Source organism: Ursus maritimus, unplaced genomic scaffold (assembly GCF_017311325.1).
Source record: "Ursus maritimus isolate PB19 unplaced genomic scaffold, ASM1731132v1 scaffold_4, whole genome shotgun sequence".
Classification (NCBI taxonomy): domain Eukaryota; kingdom Metazoa; phylum Chordata; class Mammalia; order Carnivora; family Ursidae; genus Ursus; species Ursus maritimus.
The window spans coordinates 8,993,571-9,015,496 of NW_024426552.1; the positions used below are offsets into that span (position 1 = coordinate 8,993,571).

Here is a 21,926-nt window from a genome sequence, read left to right on the forward strand (position 1 = left end):
ATTTCCTAAATGATATTTAAAGAAAATTTCTAAACAGACATTTTGCAAGTCTTTTTTTAAAAAAAGATTTTATTTCTTTATTTGACAGACAGTGAGAGAGAGTACAAGCAAGGGGAGCAGCAGGCAGAGGGAGAGGGAGAAGCAGGCTCCCTGCTGAGCAAGGAGCCCAACCCTCCATCCCAGGACCCTGGGATCATGACCTGAGCGGAAGGCAGACAGCCAGCCACCCAGGCGCCCCAACATTTTTCAAGTATTAAAACTGAAGATTAGAATCACCATTTGAAAAATGCTTTGCATGCAGTAGATTCAGAGCACTTCTGGAAACAAAGGATTTCCCTAAAAGAGCTCCTCCTCCCCCAGAGTGACAGACCTCATGCAGGAAATGAGGCTGTGGGCCTGTCTAAAAAACGCTTTCTGTGAGAATGGAATGTTTTTCCATCTCTTTGTGTCTTCCTCAATTCCTTTTGTAAGTGTTTTGTAGTTTTTAGAGTACAGATCCTTTACTTCTTTGGTTAGATTTATTCCTAGGTATCTTACGGTTTTTGGTACAATTGTAAATGGGATCGATTCCTTAATTTCTCCTTCTTCTGTCTCATTGTTAGTGTATAGAAATGCAACTGATTTCTGTGCATTGATTTTGTATCCCGCCACGTTGCTGAATTCCTGTATGAGTTCTAGCAATTTGGGGGTGGAGCCTTTTGGGTTTTCTACATAAAGTATGTCATCTGCGAAGAATGAGAGTTTGACTTCTTTGCCAATTTGAATGCCTTTTCTTTTTGTTGTCTGATTGCTGAGGCTCAGACTTCTAGTACTATATTGAACAACTGTGGTGAGAGTGGGCATCCTTGTCGTGTTCCTGACCTTAGGGGAAAAGCTCTCAGTTTTTCCCCATTAAGAATTATATTCACTATGGGCTTTTCATAGATGGCTTTTATGATATTGAGATATGTTAAAATATCTATGCTACCCAGAGCAATCTACACATTCAATGCAATCCCTATTAAAATACCATCAACTTTTTTCACAGAGCTGGGACCAATAATCCTAGAATTTGTATGGAACCAGAAAAGACCCCAAATCTCCAGGGGAATGTTGAAAAAGAAAACCAAAGCTGGGGGCATCACAATGTCAGACTTCAAGCTCTATTATAAAGTTGTAATCATCAAGACAGTATGGTACTGGCACAAAAACACACACACACACCAATGGGACAGAATAGAGAACCCAGAATGGACCCTCAACTCTAGGGTCAACTAATCTTTGACAAATCAGGAAAAAACATCCAATGGAAAAAAGATAGTCTCTTCAATAAATGGTGCTGGGAAAACAGGACAGCCACATGTGAAAGAATGAAACTGGACCACTCTCTTACACCATACACAAGAACAGACTCAAAATGGATGAAAGACCTAAATGTGAGACAGGAACCCATCAAAATCCTAGAGTCGAGAACACAGGCAGCAACCTCTTCAACCTCGGCCATAGCAACTTCTCGCTAGACACGTCTCCAAAGGCAAGGGAAACAAAAGCAACAATGAACTATTGGGACCTCATCAAGATAAAAAGTTCTGCACAGCAAAGGAAATAGTCAACAAAACTAAAAGGCAACCTACAGAGTGGAAAAAGATATTTGCAAATGACGTTGCAGATAAAGGGCTGGTATCTAAGATCTATAAAGAACTTATCAGACTCAACACCCCAAAAACAAATAATCCAGTCAAGAAATGGGCAGAAAACATGAACAGACATTTCTCCAAAGAAGACATACAAATGGCCAACAGACACATGAAAAAATACTCCGTATCACCTGGCATCAGGAAAATACAAATCAAAACCACAATGAAATACCACCTCACACCAGTCAGAATGGCTAAAATTAACAAGGCAGGAAACAACAAATGTTGGTGAGGATGCGGAGAAAGGGGAACCCTCTTACACTGTTAGTGGGAATGCAAACTGGTGCGGCCACTCTGGAAAACAGTACAGAGGTTCCTCAAGACGTTAAAAATAGAGCTACCCTACGATCCAGCAATTGCACTACTAGGAATTTACCCTAAAGATACAGATGTAGTGAAAAGAAGGGGCACCTGTACCCCAATGTTCATAGCAGCATTGTCCACAGTAGCCAAACTGTGGAAGGAGCCGAGCTGCCCTTCAATAGATGAATGGATGAAGAAGATGTGGTCCATATATACGATGGAATATTCAGCCATCAGAAAGGATGAATACCTACCATTTGCATCGACATGGATGGAACTGGAGGGTATTATGCTAAGCAAAATCAGTCAATCAGAGAAAGACAATTATTATACGGTTTCACTCATATGTGGAATATAAGAAACAGGAAGGAGGATCATAGGGGAAAGGAGGGAAAACTGAATGGGAAGTCATCAGAGAGGGAGAAAAACCATGAGAGACTCTTAACTCTAGGATACGAACTGAGGGTTGCTGGAGGGAAGGTGGGTGTTTGTGGGGGTGGGGAACTGGGTAATGGGCATTAAGGAGGGCACATGATGTGAGGAGCACTAGGTGTTATATGCAACTGATGAATTATGGAACACTACATCTGAAACTAATGATGTACTATACGTTGGCTAAATGAATTTAAAAAAAAAAAAAAACAAAGCAAAACAAACACCTTCTGGGTGAGCAGTGTTATAGCACCTCGCAAATGTGCCCGAAGGGAAACATAAGCCAACTCTTGGTGCCATTAAGTAAACAGTGGCCACCATGAAGGTTCCCACTCTGGCTCCCCCAAATTCTCCCTCTACAAGACTTTTCCTTTAGTTTCGCTGAGGGCTAACGCATGGCCATGAGGGGACCATCTCCACACTTTCAGGGCAAACTTAAAAGGGAACGAGTCATCCAATGACTCATTCCCCCACTTTGGCTGCTAAACCCCACTCAGGGTGCTGGTTCAGCCATGGTGGCTTTCTTCAGTCAGCCACCTCTGACTCAGGAGCTCCTCTACCGGGGAGCTGTCAACTTGGGTGTCCCTGCACACAAGGAAGTGGTTGGCCCATGTGGCCAGCCCACCTTTGGGACCCGAAAAACACTTCTCAGTAGGAAATTGGATGCCTTCTGCTGCATGCTCTCTGAGAGTGAGATCAAGCCAGATGCCCATGGCTGTCGCTGCTTTTGAAAGAGAAAACGTTCAATTTAGAATAGCCTTGGCCTAGGAGGTTCCAAAACTGAGTGCTGTGCACTGTTGGTGGGAATGTAAAATGGTATAATCGCTGTGCAAACAGGATGGTGGCTCCTCAAAAGATTAGGGGCACCTGGCTGGCTCAGTCAGCAGAGCACTGTTGATCTGGGGGTCGTTAGTTCGAGCCCGACGTTGGGTGGAGAGTTTACTTAAAAAAAAATAATGGGGCACCTAGGTGGCGCAGTCGTTAAGTGTCTGCCTTCGGCTCAGGGCGTGATCTCAGGGTCCTGGGATCGGCCCCATATCCTCCGCTAGGAGCCTGCTTCTTCCTCTCCCACTCCCCCTGCGTGTGTTTCCTCTCTCACTGGCTGTCTCTCTCTGTCAAATAAATAAATAAAATCTTTTAAAAAAAATAAAATAAATAAAATAAATAAATAAAATCGTTAAAAAAAGATTAAGTATTTGACTTGTTTACCAAACTACTGTATGATCCAGTGATTCTACTTCTGAGCACATGTGCAAAAGAACTGGGAGCAAGGACTCAAACAGGTATTTACACACCCATGTTCACTGCAGCACTACTCACAATAGCCGAAAGGTGAAAACAACCCAAATGTCAACAAATGGATCGATAAAATGTGGTCCACACATACAGTGGACTGTTTCTCAGCCTTAAGAAGGAAGGAAATCCTGACACACACTACTACATGAACGAACCTCAAAGACACTGCACTCAGTGCAACAGGCCAGATGCAAAAGGACACACACCGTATGATTCCACTTAGATGAGGTCCCTAGAGTAGTCAAAGTGACAGACACAGAAAGCGGAATTGGGGGAGGGGGTCAGGGATTGGTGGGGGGGGGAGGGCAGCCCGTGTTTAATGGGAATGGTCTGTTTTGCATGTTGGTGCTGGTTGTTCAAGGTAAATACGCTGAAACGGTACACTCGTAGACAGTTAAAACGGTAAATTTCATGTATATTTTATCACCCAAAAGAAAAAAGAAATGAATGCTGTGTTTCACCCAACTGGTCCTGTAGCTGAGCTGCAAGAACCATGAACTCTCTCAGGTGACATTTGCTTGTTGAACAAACTGAAAACTCTTTTCTCACCAGAGAACAAAGGGACTCCTTTTAATAAATCCTGAAGGGACCCAGGGACTCAGTCCAGCCTCTCCTGAGCGTAAGGTTTTGGTGTTTTGTTTTTATTTTTTTGAGAGAGAGAGAGATCCTGTAAGTGAGCAGGGATGTGGGGGGAAGGGGCGGAGGGAGAGAGAGAATCCCAAGCAGACTCAACGCTCAGTACAGAGCCCCAGTAAAGGGCTCGATCTCACGACCCTAAGATCACGACCTGAGCCAAAACCAAGAGTCCTACGCTTAATCAATTCCGCCACCCAGGTGCCCCTGAGTGTGTTTTTAACCCTTAATTAGTAAAATAGCCACCTGAACTGAGTCCACTTTCTAGTGCCTGAAAGCTCCTGATTTCCTCTTTACCCGCTCCTGGCTGTTGGAGAGCTGCCAAGACTGGAACCCGGGTGTGGGTCACGGAGGGCCACCCCAGCGCCGCCTTGTTCTTGCCAGCCTCTACCCTGGCACTGTGCTTCTCCAGCAGGAAAAGCCCATTGAGTATTTCCAGGGAAGTTGCATTGTTTGGGTTGTGTTTTTCAGGAAATCAGAAACCCAAGTAAGCTTAACAGGTACATAGAGAGATATGGATACACAAATATAGTATATAATATATATATTTATATTACAGATACAACACATATGATAAACACTGAATAAAAATGATGTATACTAAAAAAAAGATGAGAAATGTTCTTCAGCTATAGAATAAATACCTCAAGGAAACTCATAAATCTGGAAGGAAAAAATGGCCGTTTTCAAAATCACTTTGAAAAATGCTAAACAGAAAGGAAAAGCTAGGATTAAAGCAGAAATAAAACTTCCTTCCTTATTTTCCTCAAGAAAGCATGCCTTCAGCTATAGTCAAGGTATAACAGTTTGGACCTCATTTTATGCATCAGCTCAGCAGGCTGACCTTAAAATAAAATAATAAAAAATCTATACAACGCTAAGTTTGAAAAAGAAAGGTCTGAACCACATCCAAGATTCGTTGACAGAGACCAGGAAGTGTCTCGCTTCGCTCCACCCACGACAATGTCCGCGCTGCACTTTGTTTTACTTTGACATCACGCTATCTGGCAACCTGATGTTCTCTAGGACTCTCAGCACGACACAGACCGGTTCTGTGTAAGAAACAGGATTAAAAATTCCAGAAGGGTAGACTACAGACTCAGAAAGTACTTTAATACACTTAAAAATGGTTAAGATAAATTGTATGTTACATGTACTTTACCACAATTAAAAAATTTTTAAAGAGACTTCAACAATATGGGAAGGGGGTGAGTTACATTTGATTTTCCAGAGTTCCCCAGAAGAGATCACTCAAACCTGCTCTTCACGGTGATAACACTGACTTCAGAATGTCAGATGCTCTTCTATAAAGAAACACAAGCAAGCCAATTTCGAAGCAGGGCTTGCATCAAGCAAATGGTAAAATACCAGCAGGTCTTCCTTCTGGAAGTTGGTCATCTTTAAAAGGCTGTTCGTTTCATGCCGCAAAACCGAAGCTGCACCGTGAGTAAGGCTGGCCAGGTGGCACAAGCCCGAACATTCATTAAATCCTTGCCAAGGGACACCAATGGTGCCCTTCAGACAGAAGGAAAACAGGACAGATGCTGAGTAATAACAAATTGGCCAGGACTCCCCACATGAAAGTAGGCCAAGTCCTGAAGGCGGAGATGGTGAAAGCGTCACGTCCTACCTGAAATGGCAGTGACTCGGCCACCGTGCCAATCTGGGAGGGCGGGGACGGCGAGAGACAGGAGGAGCACAGGGAGCTGGGATTTCCCAGAGAACCAATGAAGTCCGCTTCTGTTGAACCAGGGGAGTGAACCCGCACATCCCCTCTGGAAAGAGCTTCCTTCTTAACAAGGTCCCAGACTGAAACGTGGCTGTGCGGTGCTGCCGCGTCAGCTGATCGCTGCGGGCAACTCTGCCGAGCGGTTACCCCGGAGTCGTCCCCTCCGGCCTTACCACGTCCACACCACACGACCTCGGCTTGCAGTGGAGCTGCCAGCACGCCACAGTGGTCTCGGCTTCACTTGGCCTCCCACACGCGGGAGAGGCGCATCAGAATGTGGTTTTTGCTTTTAAAAATGTCTTATGATTATTTTTCTTCCTTTGGAATCGGCTCTATCTTACTGCCAGAGCTGATATTAACTTGGGCTTTCTGAGCAAACACCACGCTGCCTGCTAGGAGCCCCACGGAAGGCTGAGCACACACCGTGGGAGGCTTTACAGAACGTGGCCTGGAGGCCGAGGCGGTGGCTACCCCAGGCCGGACCAGGCCAGCGACAGCAGGCCGAGCTGCCGCCGCAGCCACGGACCACACGTCCGCGGGCACGATGGCCCTGGTACCACAAGCCCTGGGCCAACGCCTCAGCAGGGCAGTCCTCATTTTTCTCAGCTGCACGGGAGCTGGCTCTGCTGTGGAGGGAACGTGTTGCTGGTCTAACTCACAACAAAGTGAGGCAGGGGACATGTGATGGACAGCACAGTCTCGGAATGAGCTGACCTGGGGCCCAGTCGGGGCAGCCACCCTTCCTCAGCTGCCCAGCCTGGCCCAGGTTCCCTGAGCATGGGCACCTGGTCGTGCAGACGAGACTCGAAAGGAGCAGAAACATTCCGGGTGTTCATGCCCTTCCTACTTCCCCAGGGCATCGGGATTCACAAGGAATGCACACGTCTGTACACATGTGACACAAACACCGGGTCCAGGCTCTCGGTTGAGAGGACTTGGGAATCTCCACACTGGGTCAGAAAACTCCTTAAAACATTGACAGGGGTGCCTGGGTGGCTGAGTCGGTTAAGCGGCTGACTCTTGATTTCAGCTCAGGTCATGATCTCAGGGTTGTGGGATCGAGCCCAGCGTCGGGAATCTGTGCTGGGCGTGAAGACTGCTTGAGATTTTTCTCCCTTTGCCCCTCCCTTCTCTCCCTCTCCAAAAGAACAAACAAAAAAACCCCCCAAACAAACCACAGCATAGCGTTCCTACCTCATAGAAGGCAAGCTGCAACACACATGTCCAAATATTGCTCTTTATCTTTCCCCTTGTGAGTTTATTGCATCTATTGTAGAAACCATGCCCTCTCACCACTAACAGCAATTTTCCCTGTCTTCCCACACAGAAACTTTAGATGGCTAGCTGCAATGACTTCCATGTTTCCAGACTTATGTCTTATTCTCTTCCCATTGTAGTGCTGGTCCTGAGCCCTCCCTCCCAGCCATGCATCTGCTCGTGGGCTCTGCAGCCACGCTGGCTGAGCTGAACACTGGACGTTGAACGAGGAAGCCTCAAGCAAGCCGGAGCTCCCCTCACTGTCCTCACCAGTAAAAGGGGTTGAACAGCACCAACTTCGGAGGATTATAGGTTTGAGAAACAATGAGTGACAAGCTTGTAACAGGGGCTCACTAACGGGAATCATTCTATTTGGGGGGGCTATGAGCCAAGAAGCTGGGATGATGGACAAGGGCGGGAGGAGGTCAAGGCAGCGGAGTTCGATAGTGAACCACATAAAAGGAAATGAATATGTGGGGCAAACACGCCCTTCAGGACTAAACACTGACACATACGTGATGCAGAGAATACTAAAATACTTAAGAATTTATAACCGCAAACCAGAAGATCTCATAAAAGTGAGCGTATCATTAAGATACTAAATGACTTGCTGTCTGGACACACCTTCTTTTCTGCTTTTTTAAATGTATTTTAACCCACATACAAATGATATATTTAACAAACAAACCAAAAGCCTATTACACAGAAACCAACTCGTTAAAGTCAGGGCCAGAAAAGCAGTAAGAATCTCTTGGGCAAAGAATCTTATTATAAATCCCAGACAGGCTTCAGTCCCCAGAGTTCTACTGGTAGAACTCAATATTCTTTAAAGTTCACACCCAGAAGAAAAGAACTGGCACTCAAACGAGACTAAATGTTATCTCCTTCTGCACAGAGCAGGTTTCTCGAGATCTCCAGAGCAGCACTTCCCAATCCTCGGTGTTGAAGCAAAATGGGTTCAGCGTGGCTGTGTGGGGCTCGGGACGCATCCTCCTCGAGCACTCTCGTTCTGCACAGAGCCTCGGGCACCGCACTGGGCGCTGGGATGTGACCTGCAGGCGCCCCAACGAACTCATTCAGAGTCGCAGCTGGGAGGTGAAGAACACAGCTCTCCAATGCAGCTCGGCCTGTTCACTCTGCTCTGAATCCGACCTGTGGTTCTCCTTCTCTACGCTCTTCCTTTGCTTCCCGGTCCCTGAGATAAGTTATCTGCATAGAAGCAGGCGGCAGCTGAAAAACAACGATGGAAGGAAAAAGCCTGCCAACGAGGCACCCGGGAACGGTGACAGAGGCAGGAAAGGCTGGCTCTCTCCAGATCCACTCTGGCCCAAGCTGGCTGTGCTCTCCAGAACCCAACTGCTGTAAAACTGCCCGGGACACCCAGAACCAAGAGGCTGGACACATGGCTGGCATAAAACAGGCGCTGAAGGAACACTACCTCCTCAGACACAACAGGGCTTGTGCAGTGAGGATGAAAGCAGGGCGGGCAGGGAGACAAAATCCTCCGCAGTTTCTCTGTACATGCCTTGATTCCAGCCAGAGCCACGCCGATGCAGATGGAGGGCGCCGATCAGCATGGCACAGGCGGCATCTTTTAAGGACACACAAACACCTTCACTGTTGGGAAACAAGTGTGCCTGCTTCTGCCCACAGAGGAAACGGGTTCCCATGGGTTTAGGATGGTCCGACATTGCGGACTCAGTTACCAAGCATTGGGCTGTAGAGCATAGCTCGTCCAACTATACAAATCGAAATGAAGAAATGCATCACCTCGCAGCCAAAAGTCTAGAGCTGTGGTTCTCGAACGGGGGCAGTTCTGCCCCTGGGGGACATTGGACAATGTCTGGAGGCATTTCTAGCTGTTACAATGGGGGCTGGGGGTGGGAGGTGTTATTGGCATCTAGCGGACAAAGGCCAAGATGCGGACGAACATCCTGTAATGCTCAGGACAGCACCCCCTGCCCCATCACAGAAGGTCAACAGTGCCGAGGCCAAGCAACTGGTCTGGGGGAGCATATTCCTGTATTTGGCTAATGCAAGGGCTCAGTGACATCCTAGGAAGACGAGCCTTTTTGTGCTTACATGCTCCTCATGGTGGGTTGACTTATCCTCGGCCTTTTCCTGCTGTGGCCTCAGATGTCTGCCACACATCGGGCATTACATTCTCCCACAATTAAAGAGAGGAACAAAAAAAGTCACGTGTTTGTTCCTTTCCTGTCTCTCTGTATTAGAGGAAACCCTTTCCAGAAGCCAGCTGGCCACACCTCATAGGTTAGGGAAGGTCACATGCCCATGTCTGAATCAATCCCTGCCAAGAAACACAGAATTACTAGGGAGAAGTCCTAGAACAATAACATTTACTGCTGAGGCTGGGAGATGGGCGCTCCCACCCTGGCGTGCTTTGCCACCTGATCCCTGGACATAACTGCAAAGGCACAGGGTGAACAGCGGGGTAGACAACCAGCACGTGGGTCTCAATCTCAGAAGGAAGTGGTGAGCCTGAACGCGAGCCTGAGAGCTCTCTCCTTCCTTCAATCCACAACATTTGAATTCACGTACCTTCCAGCAGATTTACTTCCCAGGCCGATCTCAGGCGTTGGGAGATTCAGTTTGAGTACCGTCATCACTAAAAGCACGTGAATAAAATGTTCAGGCAGAACTGTGTTGTTCTGAGAAAAGCAATTCAACACTTTACGAACTGATCAAGTAATGAAATGGCATCCTTTCTGGCCATATAAAGATAAGAAGTCATTTAAGTTAGTAAACAAAGACTGAACTGATGTCTCGGGGGACAGCAATCCGATGGGCCTGCGGGGCTGAGATGATCGTGAAACAGGAGACGCCCCCATCAAAATCAGTGCATGCCACGTGGGGGTAGGGACTGCAACGTCCACCCGAATCATGCTCCCCGCTTCTGTGGTAAAGGTGGTAGCCGGGCCCTGGCTGCTCCACCAGAGAATATTTTTCTCCCTTGAAGACAGGAGTGGAGGGAATGTGTGCCGTTAAGATCTATGCACACTCCTATATGTTCTCCTCCTTCTTGTGGAACAGAACGGCAGCGAACAGAGCAACTCTGGAAGCCATGTGTTAAAAATGGCAGAGTCCCAGGCTTGAGTCTCTAGAATAACCATGTGGAAGAGAGCTGCCCAATCTGGAACACCATGCTGAACTGAGAGAGGAGCGAGACACTTCTATCTTATTGGCGGCCCTGAGTTTTTGATGGCTTTGTTACAGCAGCTGACATTACTGTAACTAATACATTCCAAGTATCATTATTTAACACTGTTCCAGAAAATGCTAACAAAACACCAGGAAAAACCCCCACAAATTCAGTATTGATTGACGATATGTAAGCTTGTCTAGCCACAGAACTCAAAACCATTAGCTGAAAAAAAACCAAGTAAATTCATGAAGATGGCCAGTTTCCAAACTCTGTGAGTTATTCGTTTTGTACACATCAACAACCAGTTGAAACACAGAGTGGGAAACGAACCCATTCACAGCAGCAAAATACACGTACACAATATCTAATGTATTTAGGAAACGGGAAGGACTTATGTAAGAAAAATGATGAAGTTCTTGGGGACAAAAGTGAATCCTTTTTCCTCAATGAAGAGAATGCGGGAGGGCCAACTGTGTAAAGATGTCACTTCTTCCCCAAACATGCTGTCATTGTTACCTCATGCCAATCAACCCCCCCCGCCCCCCAAGATTTAACTTCACGTATCATTCTAAAGTTCATGAGTCTGAAAACAGCCTGGCAACAGTGGAAAGATTCTGAAACAGAAGAGGGTTAGGATGGTGTAGAGAACCCAGTCCTGCCAGACAGACACTCGAAAGCACAGCAGCATAAGGGCCGTGGCTGTGGCAGCAGCGCAGACCGACGAGCAGATCGCAGACTCGTGTGTCCGAGGGTTAACTCTACGCCCACTGACACAGCCTCTCCGCCTCTGGCAAGGTACATTGGCAGAAACGGCCACGTGCCCACAGATGCTCATGAGAGCTCCATTTAGAATCAGGAAAGCCCAGAAGCAAACCAGTCCAGCAACAAGGGCTTCCAGGCCTCATCCCCTTCCATACAATACTCCCCTTCTTTTTCTCTCCCCCACATCCAAGACTAGAGCTATATATGACTGTTCAACTAGCTTTTTTTTTTGCCCGTTTTATCATGAGCCTTTCTCACACTGGTAAATACAAGGCTCCCTCACTTGGATGGTCACGTACGTCATACTGGGGTAGCAGGACTTCTACGGCCACTCGCCTACCGAGGGTGGGCACATTCGCTTTTTTCCTATTCCATACAATAAAATAATGTAGATTCTTATGGTTATCTTTGTATTGTATTTCTAGAAGATTAACATGAATTTACGGTGATCACGTACTAACTCTCTAATCGGTAGTAATTTATTTTTAAAAGGTTTTATTTATTTGAGAGACGGAGAGAGAGAGATAGGAGAGAGCACAGGAGTTGAGGGGAGAGGGAGAAGCAGGCTCCCCGCTGAGCAGGGAGCCCGAAGTGGGGCTTGACCCCAGGACCCTGGGATCATGACCTGAGCTGAAGGCAGACGCTTACCTGACTGAGCCACCCAGGCGCCCCTCTAATTGGTAGTCATTTAAATGGGGAATACGAAAGCCACAAAGAACTACTACTACACTCCCACTAAAATGGCTAAAATAAAGACTGGCCATGCTGAGCGTTGGCAAGAATATGGAATAACTGGAGTTCCCGTACGCCGCTGGAAGGGAATAAAATGATACAACCACTTTGGAGAACGATTTGCCAGTTTTTTAAAAAATTAAATATATATCTACTGGAAGCAACCCAAAATGCCCATTAATAGGAAAATGGACAAATAAGTGGTATGCATCCACGGCATCCTACTCAGCAGTAAAAAGGACTGAACTATCACTCTAACGACAACCCGGATAACTCTCAAACTAGTGTTGCCGAACGAAAGACGCCAGACCAGGGAGAAAAGGGCACATACCATACGATTCTGTTTATATAAAATTGTAGAAAATGCAAACCAGCAGATCAGCAGCTGCCTGGAGATGGGGGCAGAGAAGCAGGGGAGGGAGACAGGGAGGAGAGGAAACTTCTGGGGGTGACAGATACATGCCCATTATCTTCAACGGGAGATGCTTTTACAGGGATATACACATGTCAAAACTCATCAAGTTAGACACTTTAAGTACACTTCATTCCATGTCAGCAAAGCTTTAAAAAAAAAAAAAAAGGAAAAAGGAAAAGACCATTTAAAAAAAAGATAAATAAGTGGGAATGCCTGTATTTGGCTCACATACAAGCTTGAATACAGGTGTTCACGTTCAATCAGCTGTCCTTTTTGGACAAATAGCCGAGTTTAACTTAATTCCTTCTGTGTTTGTTTGCTCGAGCTGCTGTAACAGCATATCACAGACTAGGTGGCTCAAACATCAGGAATTTACTTCTTACCGCTCTGGAGGCCAGAAGGCCAAGACCAAGGTGCTAGCCAACTGGTTCTCTGCCTGGTTTGCGGAGGGCCACCTTCTTGCTGTGTGCTCACCACGCGGAGGACAGACCTCTCTCGCTCTCTCCCTCTTTTTGTAAGGCCACCAACCTACTGGATCAGGGCCCCACCCTAAGGAATGACCTCCTTTAATCTTAATTACTCTCTGAAGATGTGTCTCCAGACACAGTCACACTGAGGCTCAGGCCTCCAACATAGGAGTTTGGTGGGGATGGGGGAGACATAAGTCAGCCCACAACACCTTCCTTACCATGGCCTGACATGAAATTTCTAGTTTCATAACTTTCTTGACAGAATTTATAAAACTTAAGCAGACGGCAAGCTCTTTCCTTATCCATAAACTCAATTCTGCTCGACGAGCTTTTTCTTCCCCCAGGTGTGCTTTTGCCATTAGATTACTGCAGGAACAACTCACCTGCCCAAATCGGGACTATTTCCACCCCTTCAGCAGATCTCAAAGAACAGCAAAAATATCCTCTGTTCACATGCAAAATATATACTCTACCCTAGCTATAAATTACTGAAAGCGTATCAGGCTCCTGATTTCAGCAGAGAAACGTTCTTTCCAAAAGGACCACGTCAGCCTTATGCGGACATGGGTTTGGGCGGCTCACAGTGAGGCAGCTCCCACAAGCCCGAATCGGCGACACCCTTGCAGCTCCTCAGCTCCTTCCGGAGAACGTGGGATAGGGTAAGAAGCAATAATATGCCATCTGAGCCTCAAAGCATCACCTACCAAAAGAAGGAGGATAGAACAGCAGCAAGGGACTTGGCAGCCTCTGCCACAGCAGGATCGGGAGTTCTACCTGACATTCTATTAGCTACGTCTTCTAACTTCTGGTGCCAAGAATATCGGCACATTGCCAGAAGCAAATGGGCCTGGTGCTTACCACCGTCCTGCAAAGGAACAGTTCTACTTTGCTGACACGTGAAGAATCAGTAATCGCCACAGACAACCTTCCAATTCGGTCTCTTCCCAGAAGGCATTCAGGCCACATCTTTCCAGTATGACCCTAGCACCACACTTCCCTGACAGCTTCTACCCCTCGGGGTCACTGCCATAGGTGGCAGGAGAAGATCTCTGGAAACTCACGGACACAACTGCCGCAAACTGAGGTACCACACTCTGACAGAATGGCCCCTCACAGTGAGGTGACAAGAAGGAACCAGGTGTCACATAGGCTCAGAGCTGCAATTCATAAACAATGAAGGCTGAGAGGGGCTCAGGTCCTGCCCCAGGTCACTGGCTAGAGGGAGTCTGTCCAGAGGGATCAGGAGCAGTGATTTAAACCGCATCTCACTGGAAAGAGGAAGAGGGTGGGGAGGAGGACATAAGGAGACACATGGGAAAGGCCAACTGGAAGGACAACACCCCCCTGCCCAAGGATACCCCACAACAAAGCCCCTACGAGAAAGCTGGTGCAGAGCTTGTGAGGTGAAGTCAGATGGGACATGAATCATTGGTGTTATGTCTGAATGTTTGTGCCCTGCAATGTGATGGTATGGGGTGGGGGGGGTAATTAGGTCATGAGGGTGGAGTCCGCATGATTGGGATTAGTGCCCTTATAAAAGGGACCTCACAGTGCTTCCTGGCCCCTTCCACCATGTGAGGACACAACGGAAGAAGGTCATCTGTGAACCAGGAGGCAGCCCACACCAGACCCTGAATCTGCCAGTGCCCTGATCTTGACTCCCAGCCACCAGAACTGTGAGAGAAGAAGGCCTGCTGTTCCGAATCTGGTCTTGGGTATTTTGTTATAGCAGTTCACACAGACTAAGACAGTCGGGAAGTTCTTGGCACACATCGAATCACCACACATGCCAGAAGTGAAGTTCTTCACAATGTTGCAGGGCAGTAAAAATAAGATCAAAGAAGTAACGCTCTACTGTTCCGTAAGGGGTGCAATGGAAAACCATCTGGGATTCCATCAGAAAGGAGCTTTTCGAAAAAACTGGTACATGGAGACAATCTGCACTTCATTCTCAGACCCTGTTACAGGCTAAACTCTGTCCCCCAAATTCCTACGTTGAAACACTCACCCCCCATACCTTACAATGTGACTGAATCTAGAGACAGGGCCTTTGGAAAAGCAATTAAGGTAAAATGTCACAGTCTAGGTGATGTCCAATTTAACCGATGTCCTTGTAAAAGGAGATTAAGACACAGACATGCACAATGGAGAGACCGTGTGAGGATACAGGGAGAAGGGGGCCACCTACAAGGCAAGGAGAGAAGCCTCAGAAGAAACCAAATCTGCCAGCACCTTGAGCTTGGACTTCCAGCCTCTGGAACTGTGTGAAACTTAATTTCTGTTAAGTCACCCAGTGTGTGGGATTTTGCTATGACAGCTTAGCCGACTAGTACAGACCTCAGACTAAAGAGGCTTTATCTGAACTAATAGTTGCTATCTAACAGAGAAAAGTAGTTGGTTAGGGCTACTTGAAATCAGGATCCAGCTCAGACTCGTCGAGTTTCCAGGTGGAAGGGTCCCAAAGCTGATCAGTTCAGCTGTAGACCAGAACAGTTCACCTGGTCTCATCTCCAGCCCACATTCTTCTGGAAATAACACAGTGCTAACTCTGAAATGCCACAACGAGACTCTGCTTTAACAAGGAGGTGTTGTCCTTAAGTGCTAAGACTTGAGAAGCTGAAACTAACAATACCCAGCACCTCTTATTTCTCTTGCTATTCACGTCACCTGCTTTCTGGCCATTTCATGAAACGGTAGGGTGCTGAAAAAAAGCAGCAAAAATAAGGTGCTTCGTTTAGGATCATTATGACGTCTTTTAAAAAGGAGTTTCAGGGCACCTGGGTGGCTCAGTCAGTTGAGCATCTGACTCTTGGTTTCAGCCCAGGTCATGATCTTGGGGTCATGAGATCAGCCCCATGTGGGGCTCAGTGCTCAATACAGAGTCTGCTTGAGATATTCTCTCTCTCTTTTTCTCTCTCTCAAATAAATAAATAAATAAATCTTTTAAAAAAGAAAAAAAGGAGTTTCAAAAATAATATTTTTTTAAAGATTTTATTTATTTATTTGAGAGAGAGAGGGAGCATGGGTGTGGGGGAAGAGCAGAGGAAGAGGGAGAAGTAGACTCCCCGCTGAGCAGGGAGCCTGACATGGGACTCGATCTCAGGACCCCGGTAACCATGAGCTGAGCCAAAGGGAGACACTTAACCGACTGAGCCACCCAGGTGCCCCATAGATAAGGTTTTTAAATGCACAGAGTTTATTCATTTCTACTATCCTTTGTTTCCATAATCAAAGTTGTAACCCAGCCTTGGCAAATGGTTGGGTTCAGGGCTCAATATGTACTTATTTATTAAAATTGACCTAAAAATAATCAGTGAGAGATGATGGCTTGAAGTCTCAGATAAACAATTAAGCAAAAATTACCCTATTCATGTTGCTATACCTGAAAGCCATAAAAGGTAAACTTTTCTCTAATACATAAAATTCTGAATATGACACCAAAAGTTTAAAAACTGAAACAATTAGAACTCATACATAGTCTGACAAACCAAGACCTCTTGGGGCTCAGTTTTCTCATCTGACAAGAGCTGAGCTAGGTGAGCCTTCTGTTCTGTCTATGGTTAATGTTTTATAACCAACAATCACCTACCTTAATTAAAAAGCACCTTGACCTAACCTTCCTATTAACCTACAATACTGTTGCTATTTACATCATAAAGATCTTTTACTAATTCGTCACTAATTTACTCACTGAATTTCTGGGTACATGCATGAGTCCAAGAAATCTGACCATTGCCAAGGCCTTAAATTCCTCATTCACATAAACTCTCACCAGGTTCCCTGAATGCAGAAGCGGTGAGTCTCCCAGGAGTTAAGTAACCATCGACACTGATTGGGGCTTGCTCCATCCAGCACCTTCCCAAATCTCTGCCCCAGCAACTCTGATCGGGCTGCCCACTGCCACCCCAGCAGGCTCCCACGCTCAGGCTCACTGCCCACGCATCAGCCTGAGGGATGCTTCCAGCAGGTAAGGAAGGCAGCGGTCACCTTTCTCAATGGCTTCTCCTCCCTTGCAGAGTGTGACCTGCCCTGGCTACCTCTCCTCCCTCGTCTCCTATCACCTCTCCACCCCAGCCACACCCGCCCCCCACTGTACCTTGGACCCAGGCCCACGCCCCAGATGGTCTCCCCGCCAGCTCGCTCACTGCATCCAGGCCTCTGCTCAAATCTCAAATGTCACGTTATCAGAGCCATCTCTGTCTGAATAATACCCCACCTTCCTTCCTCCCTACCCCATTTCCCTTGCCTGCTTTATTTTTCCTTTGCATTCAGCAGCTGATATCACATATTTACTCATTGTCTGCCTTCTGCCAACAAAGCCTTATGAACGTTGTGTTCAATGCTGTATCCCCAGCACCTAGGTGTTCAGTATATCTTGTTCCTACCACTGTATCAGTTTGCCAGGCTGCGGTAACACGGCACAACATGTTGGACAGCTTAAACAACAAAAACGGATTGTCTGCCAGTTCTGGAGGCCAGAAGTCTGAGATCAAGGTGTCAGCTGGCTGGCTCCTTCTGAGGGCTACGAGACAGAATATGCTCCAGACTGCTCTTCTTGCTTCCGGCAGTTTGCTGGCAATCTCTCGTGTTCCTAACCTTATAACCGCATCAGCCAGATCTCTGCCTTCATGTCCACATGGTGTCGTCCCTCTACGCACGTCTGTGTCTGCATCCAAACTGAAGGACTCCGGTCAGCGTGGATCAGGGCCCGCCCTAATGACTTCACTTTAACTCGAATAGCTCTGTAAAGATCTGATCTCCAAATAAGGTCACACTCTGAGATACTGGGGGTTAGGACATCAACATATATTTTTTGGAGGATACAATTCAATCCATAACAACCACGTAGCAGCCATGTGACATCGGGCAAGTTAGTTCACCTTCATCAGTAAAATGAGTCTTAATAATTCATTGTACCTGCTTCATTTGGATAATGAAGATGGTGCCCCTGACAGCAAAAAGGTGTAACCCTGCCCCCTATGTGAGCCACACGAATAGTGACATGAAAAAAGCTCAAGAGCATGGGCTTGGCAGCCAAGCAGCCAGGGTTTGAGCTCTCTCTGCACTTGCTGGCTCTCATCTTAGAGAGTTGCTTGGTCTGAGACCAATCTCCAAATATGTTATATTATAAAATAATGCACGTCAAGTCCTTAGCACATGGTATGCTCTCTAGGAATGTCAGCTGTCCTAGGCAGGGCTGAGGCAAAGATGGACAGTGTCACCTCATCCCACTGATGTTCTGCAATTTTTTTCATTCATCACTTAATCATACATGGCAACAGAAAACACAGTAGCACCATTACACAGAATTGGGTGCCAACTATAACGAAAAGTTGTCCTTTTAAACTTTTATTCAGTATCACTCATATCCAACTGCCTACAGACATCAAATGGGGACATTGACCAGACACCTCAAACTAGCCCGTCCCAAAATGAACCCCTGGTCTCCCTGCCCACCCATGGAGCGGGGTCCTCCCCCAGGCTCCTTCCCCATTGCATCTCGTGGCTTCTGGGAGAAAACCTGCAAGTCCTACTTGACTCCTCTTTTTCTCTTGTATCCCAAATTTAATCCATGAACAAATTCTGTTATACCCTCAAATTATATTCAAAATCCAAAGCCTTCTCCACTGGCCCACCTATGTTACAGCAACAGCTCCTAAATCGTCTCCCTGTTTCTACCTTGCCTGACCCCCACCCATTCCTACCCCCTACAGAGCAGCTGGAACCTGCTACTGGCTCAGCTGCCCTCCAAGGCACCCCCCAGCCCCTGACTCAGTGGCCACTGTCAGACTCCAGTTTTAAAGGACCTACAAGATTGGATGCCCTCCCCACCCCTTACCTCTATGGCCTTGTGTCCTACACTCTCCCCATCTCTCGCTTGCTTTGTGACCTCACTGGCCTCAGACACACCAGAGCCTCTGCATTTGGTCAAAGGGTGCTTTCCCAGCAAGGCCTTCCTTAAAGACCCCACTTAATAGCACAATACATCCTTAACACTCACCATCCCCTTCCTTCATTACTGTTTCCACAGACTCATCACTGCCTACCACCCCATATATTTTATCGTCCGGCTCTCCCCTGGTCCCATGTGGGCAGGGTCTTATTGGTTTGGCTCTCTGCTGTGCCCTGATGCCTAGGGCAGTACTAGCACGTTGTAGGGACTCACATAGCTACTGAATGCGTGAATAGCCAATGCTTTTAAAGCTCCTCCAAGAAGGGTTCATCTCTACTTGGTAACCTGCATGTTAAAGGTTAAAATAGTTAAACATTTTAAGAAGTTTTTCAGACACATTGAAACAAGGCTTGTTTAACAGAATACCTCAAGGCTTGAGAATTGCACTGATCAAGTTTATTGTTTTAGCTAGCTCAAAATGTATATGTTCCTAAATAAATGGAAGACATCCAGTGTTCACGGACTTGTAAGACAATACTGTTCACATGGCAATACTTCCCAAAGTGATCTACAGAGTCACTGCAATCCCTATCAACATCCCACTTGGCTTGTTGGCAGAAATTGACAAGATGACCCTAAGATGTATATGGAATTTCAAGGGATCCAGAATTAGCTCTGTAAAGATCTGATCTCCAAATAAGGTCACACTCTGAGATACTGGGGGTTAGGAGGACATCAACATATTTTTTTTGGAGGACACAATTCAACCCATAACGACCACTTAGCAGCCATGCAACATCAGGCAAGTTAGTTCACCTTCATCAGTAAAATGAGTCTTAATAATTCATTGTACCTGCTTCATTTGGATAATGAAGATGGTGCCCCTGACAGCAAAAAGGTGTATCCCTGCCCCCTATGTGAGCCACACAGATAATGACAGAGCAATCCAGCACAACAAAGTTGGAACAACAAAGTCATTTATTTCCCCATTTCAAAACTTACCACAAAGCTACAACAATCAAAACGTATGGTCCTGGCCTAAGGATAGACAGATAGGTGAACGGAAAAGAAATGAAGTCCAGAAATAAAGCCATCTACTTAGGGCCTACTGATTTTCAACAAGGGTTCCAAGGCCCTTGGAACAAACAGTATCTCCAACAGATGGTGCTGGACAACGGGATTTCCTACAAAAGAATACATTCAGAGCCTTACTTCACACCATGCATAAATATTAACTCAAAATGGATCAAAGACCTAAATGTAAGAGCCAAGACTATAAAACTCACAGAAAACACAGGGGCAAATATTCATGACCTTGCATTTGGCAATGGTTTCTTAGATACGACACCAAAAGCGCAAGCGACAGAAGAAAAAGTAGGTAGCCTGGACTCCATCAAAATTAACTTTTGGGGAGCCTGGGTGGCTCAGGCAGTTAAGCATCCGACTTTTGATCTCAGCTCAGGTCTTGATCTCAGGCTGTGAGTTCAAGCCCCGTGCTGGGCTCCACACTGAGCATGGAGCCTACTTAAAAAAAAAAAATTAAAAACTTTTGCATAAAGGGCGCCATCAAAAAGGTGAAAAGACAACCTAAGAATGGGAAAAAAAATATCTGCAAACCATATACCCAATAAGGGCCTAGTATCCAGAACACGTAGAGAACTCTTATAAACTAACAACGAAAAGACAAACCACCCAGTTAAAAAAATGGGCAAAGTATTTGAACAGAAATTCTTCCAAAGAAGATACACAGATGGCCAATAAGCACATGAAAAGATACCCAAATTATTAGTCATTAGGGAAATGCCAAAAAGAACCACAATGAGACAGCACTACGATAGCTATTACCAAAATTTAAAAAAAATCTGAAGTGTTAGTGCGGATATGAAGAAATTGAAACTCTCGTCCATTGCTGGTGGGCACATTAAACAGCACAGCCTCTGAGAAAGCAGGCTGGTGGTTCCTCAGCGTTAAACATAGAGTTACCGCATGACTCCGTAACTCCACTTCTAGGTCTATACCCCAAAGAAGCATAGACAGGTGTATACAAACTTGTATACAAATGTCCACAGCAGCACTATTCACAACAGCCAAAAGGCAGAAACACAGATGTCTGTCAACAGATGAGTGGATAAATGAAATGTGTATCCATATAACGGAGCTATTACTCAGCCGTAAAAATCAATGAAGCATTGATAGATGCTACACCATGGATGGACCTGAAAACACACGAAGTGAAAGAAGCCAGACACAAAAGGATATTGTATGTGTGCATCTCTGTGAAATGTCCATAGACACAGAAAGTCAATTAGTGGTTGCCATGGCCTGGGCAGCGGGAGGGATGGGAGGGTTTCCTTTCGGGTTGTTGAAAACATGCTGGAACCTGACGGTGGTAATGGTTGCACAACACTGCAAACATAGTCAAAGCCGCGTAACTGTACGCTCTAAAATGGTTAAATGACAAATTCTAGGTTTTGAGGATTTTACCTCAACAGAAAAATAACGAACACACCCCCTCCCAAAATAAGGACGCTATTTTTAGATTCCAGGAGAGTCAAGTACTAAATAAAATACTGAAACACCTAGAAGAACTTGAATACACCTAAATCCCACTTCAGTGCTTCTTCCTTTTCCCCTAAAAAAGAGACCCACCTTCATGCAAGACGACAACAACTGTTCTCTTCAGCTTGCAAATTCCTGAATTAAGAGCTCTACAGCCTGGGGCGCCTGGGTGGCACAGCGGTTAAGCATCTGCCTTCGGCTCAGGGCGTGATCCTGGTGTTATGGGATCGAGCCCCACATCAGGCTCCTCCGCTATGAGCCTGCTTCTTCTTCTCCCACTCCCCCTGCTTGTGTTCCCTCTCTGGCTGGCTGTCTCTATCTCTGCAAATAAATAAATAAAATCTTTAAAAAAAAAAAAAAAAAAGGGCTCTACAGCCAAAGAACTCTCGAGCTCTTATCTGCTGCTTTACTACCTCTGTCTACCCCACGCAGGCCAGCCACGACAGTCACATGTAGTGAGTACACCTTCCGAGAGACCATGTAGTTTCCCAGCCACGACCTGTCATAACTGCCAGCATTCTTCACTCCCCTCCCTGCATTCCCTGAGGAGGTAAATGGAGACATTCTTTCTCTTCATTAGAAGACCCCAGTGTGTGTGACCTGGTG

General features: G+C 46.3%; 1 protein-coding gene and 1 long non-coding RNA gene across 2 annotated transcripts in view; both read right to left on the reverse strand.

The window, feature by feature from the left end:
* DOP1B (DOP1 leucine zipper like protein B) overlaps window positions 1-21,926 on the reverse strand; it is a 103,469-nt gene that overhangs the window by 74,147 nt on the left and 7,396 nt on the right. The gene's annotated exons all lie outside the window — the stretch shown is intronic.
* LOC121100386 lies at window positions 6,389-10,965 on the reverse strand. Its single transcript, XR_005832112.1, has 2 exons — window positions 9,886-10,965; window positions 6,389-8,917 (listed from the first exon to the last, which is right to left on the reverse strand). It is a non-coding gene; the product is annotated as an uncharacterized LOC121100386 (long non-coding RNA).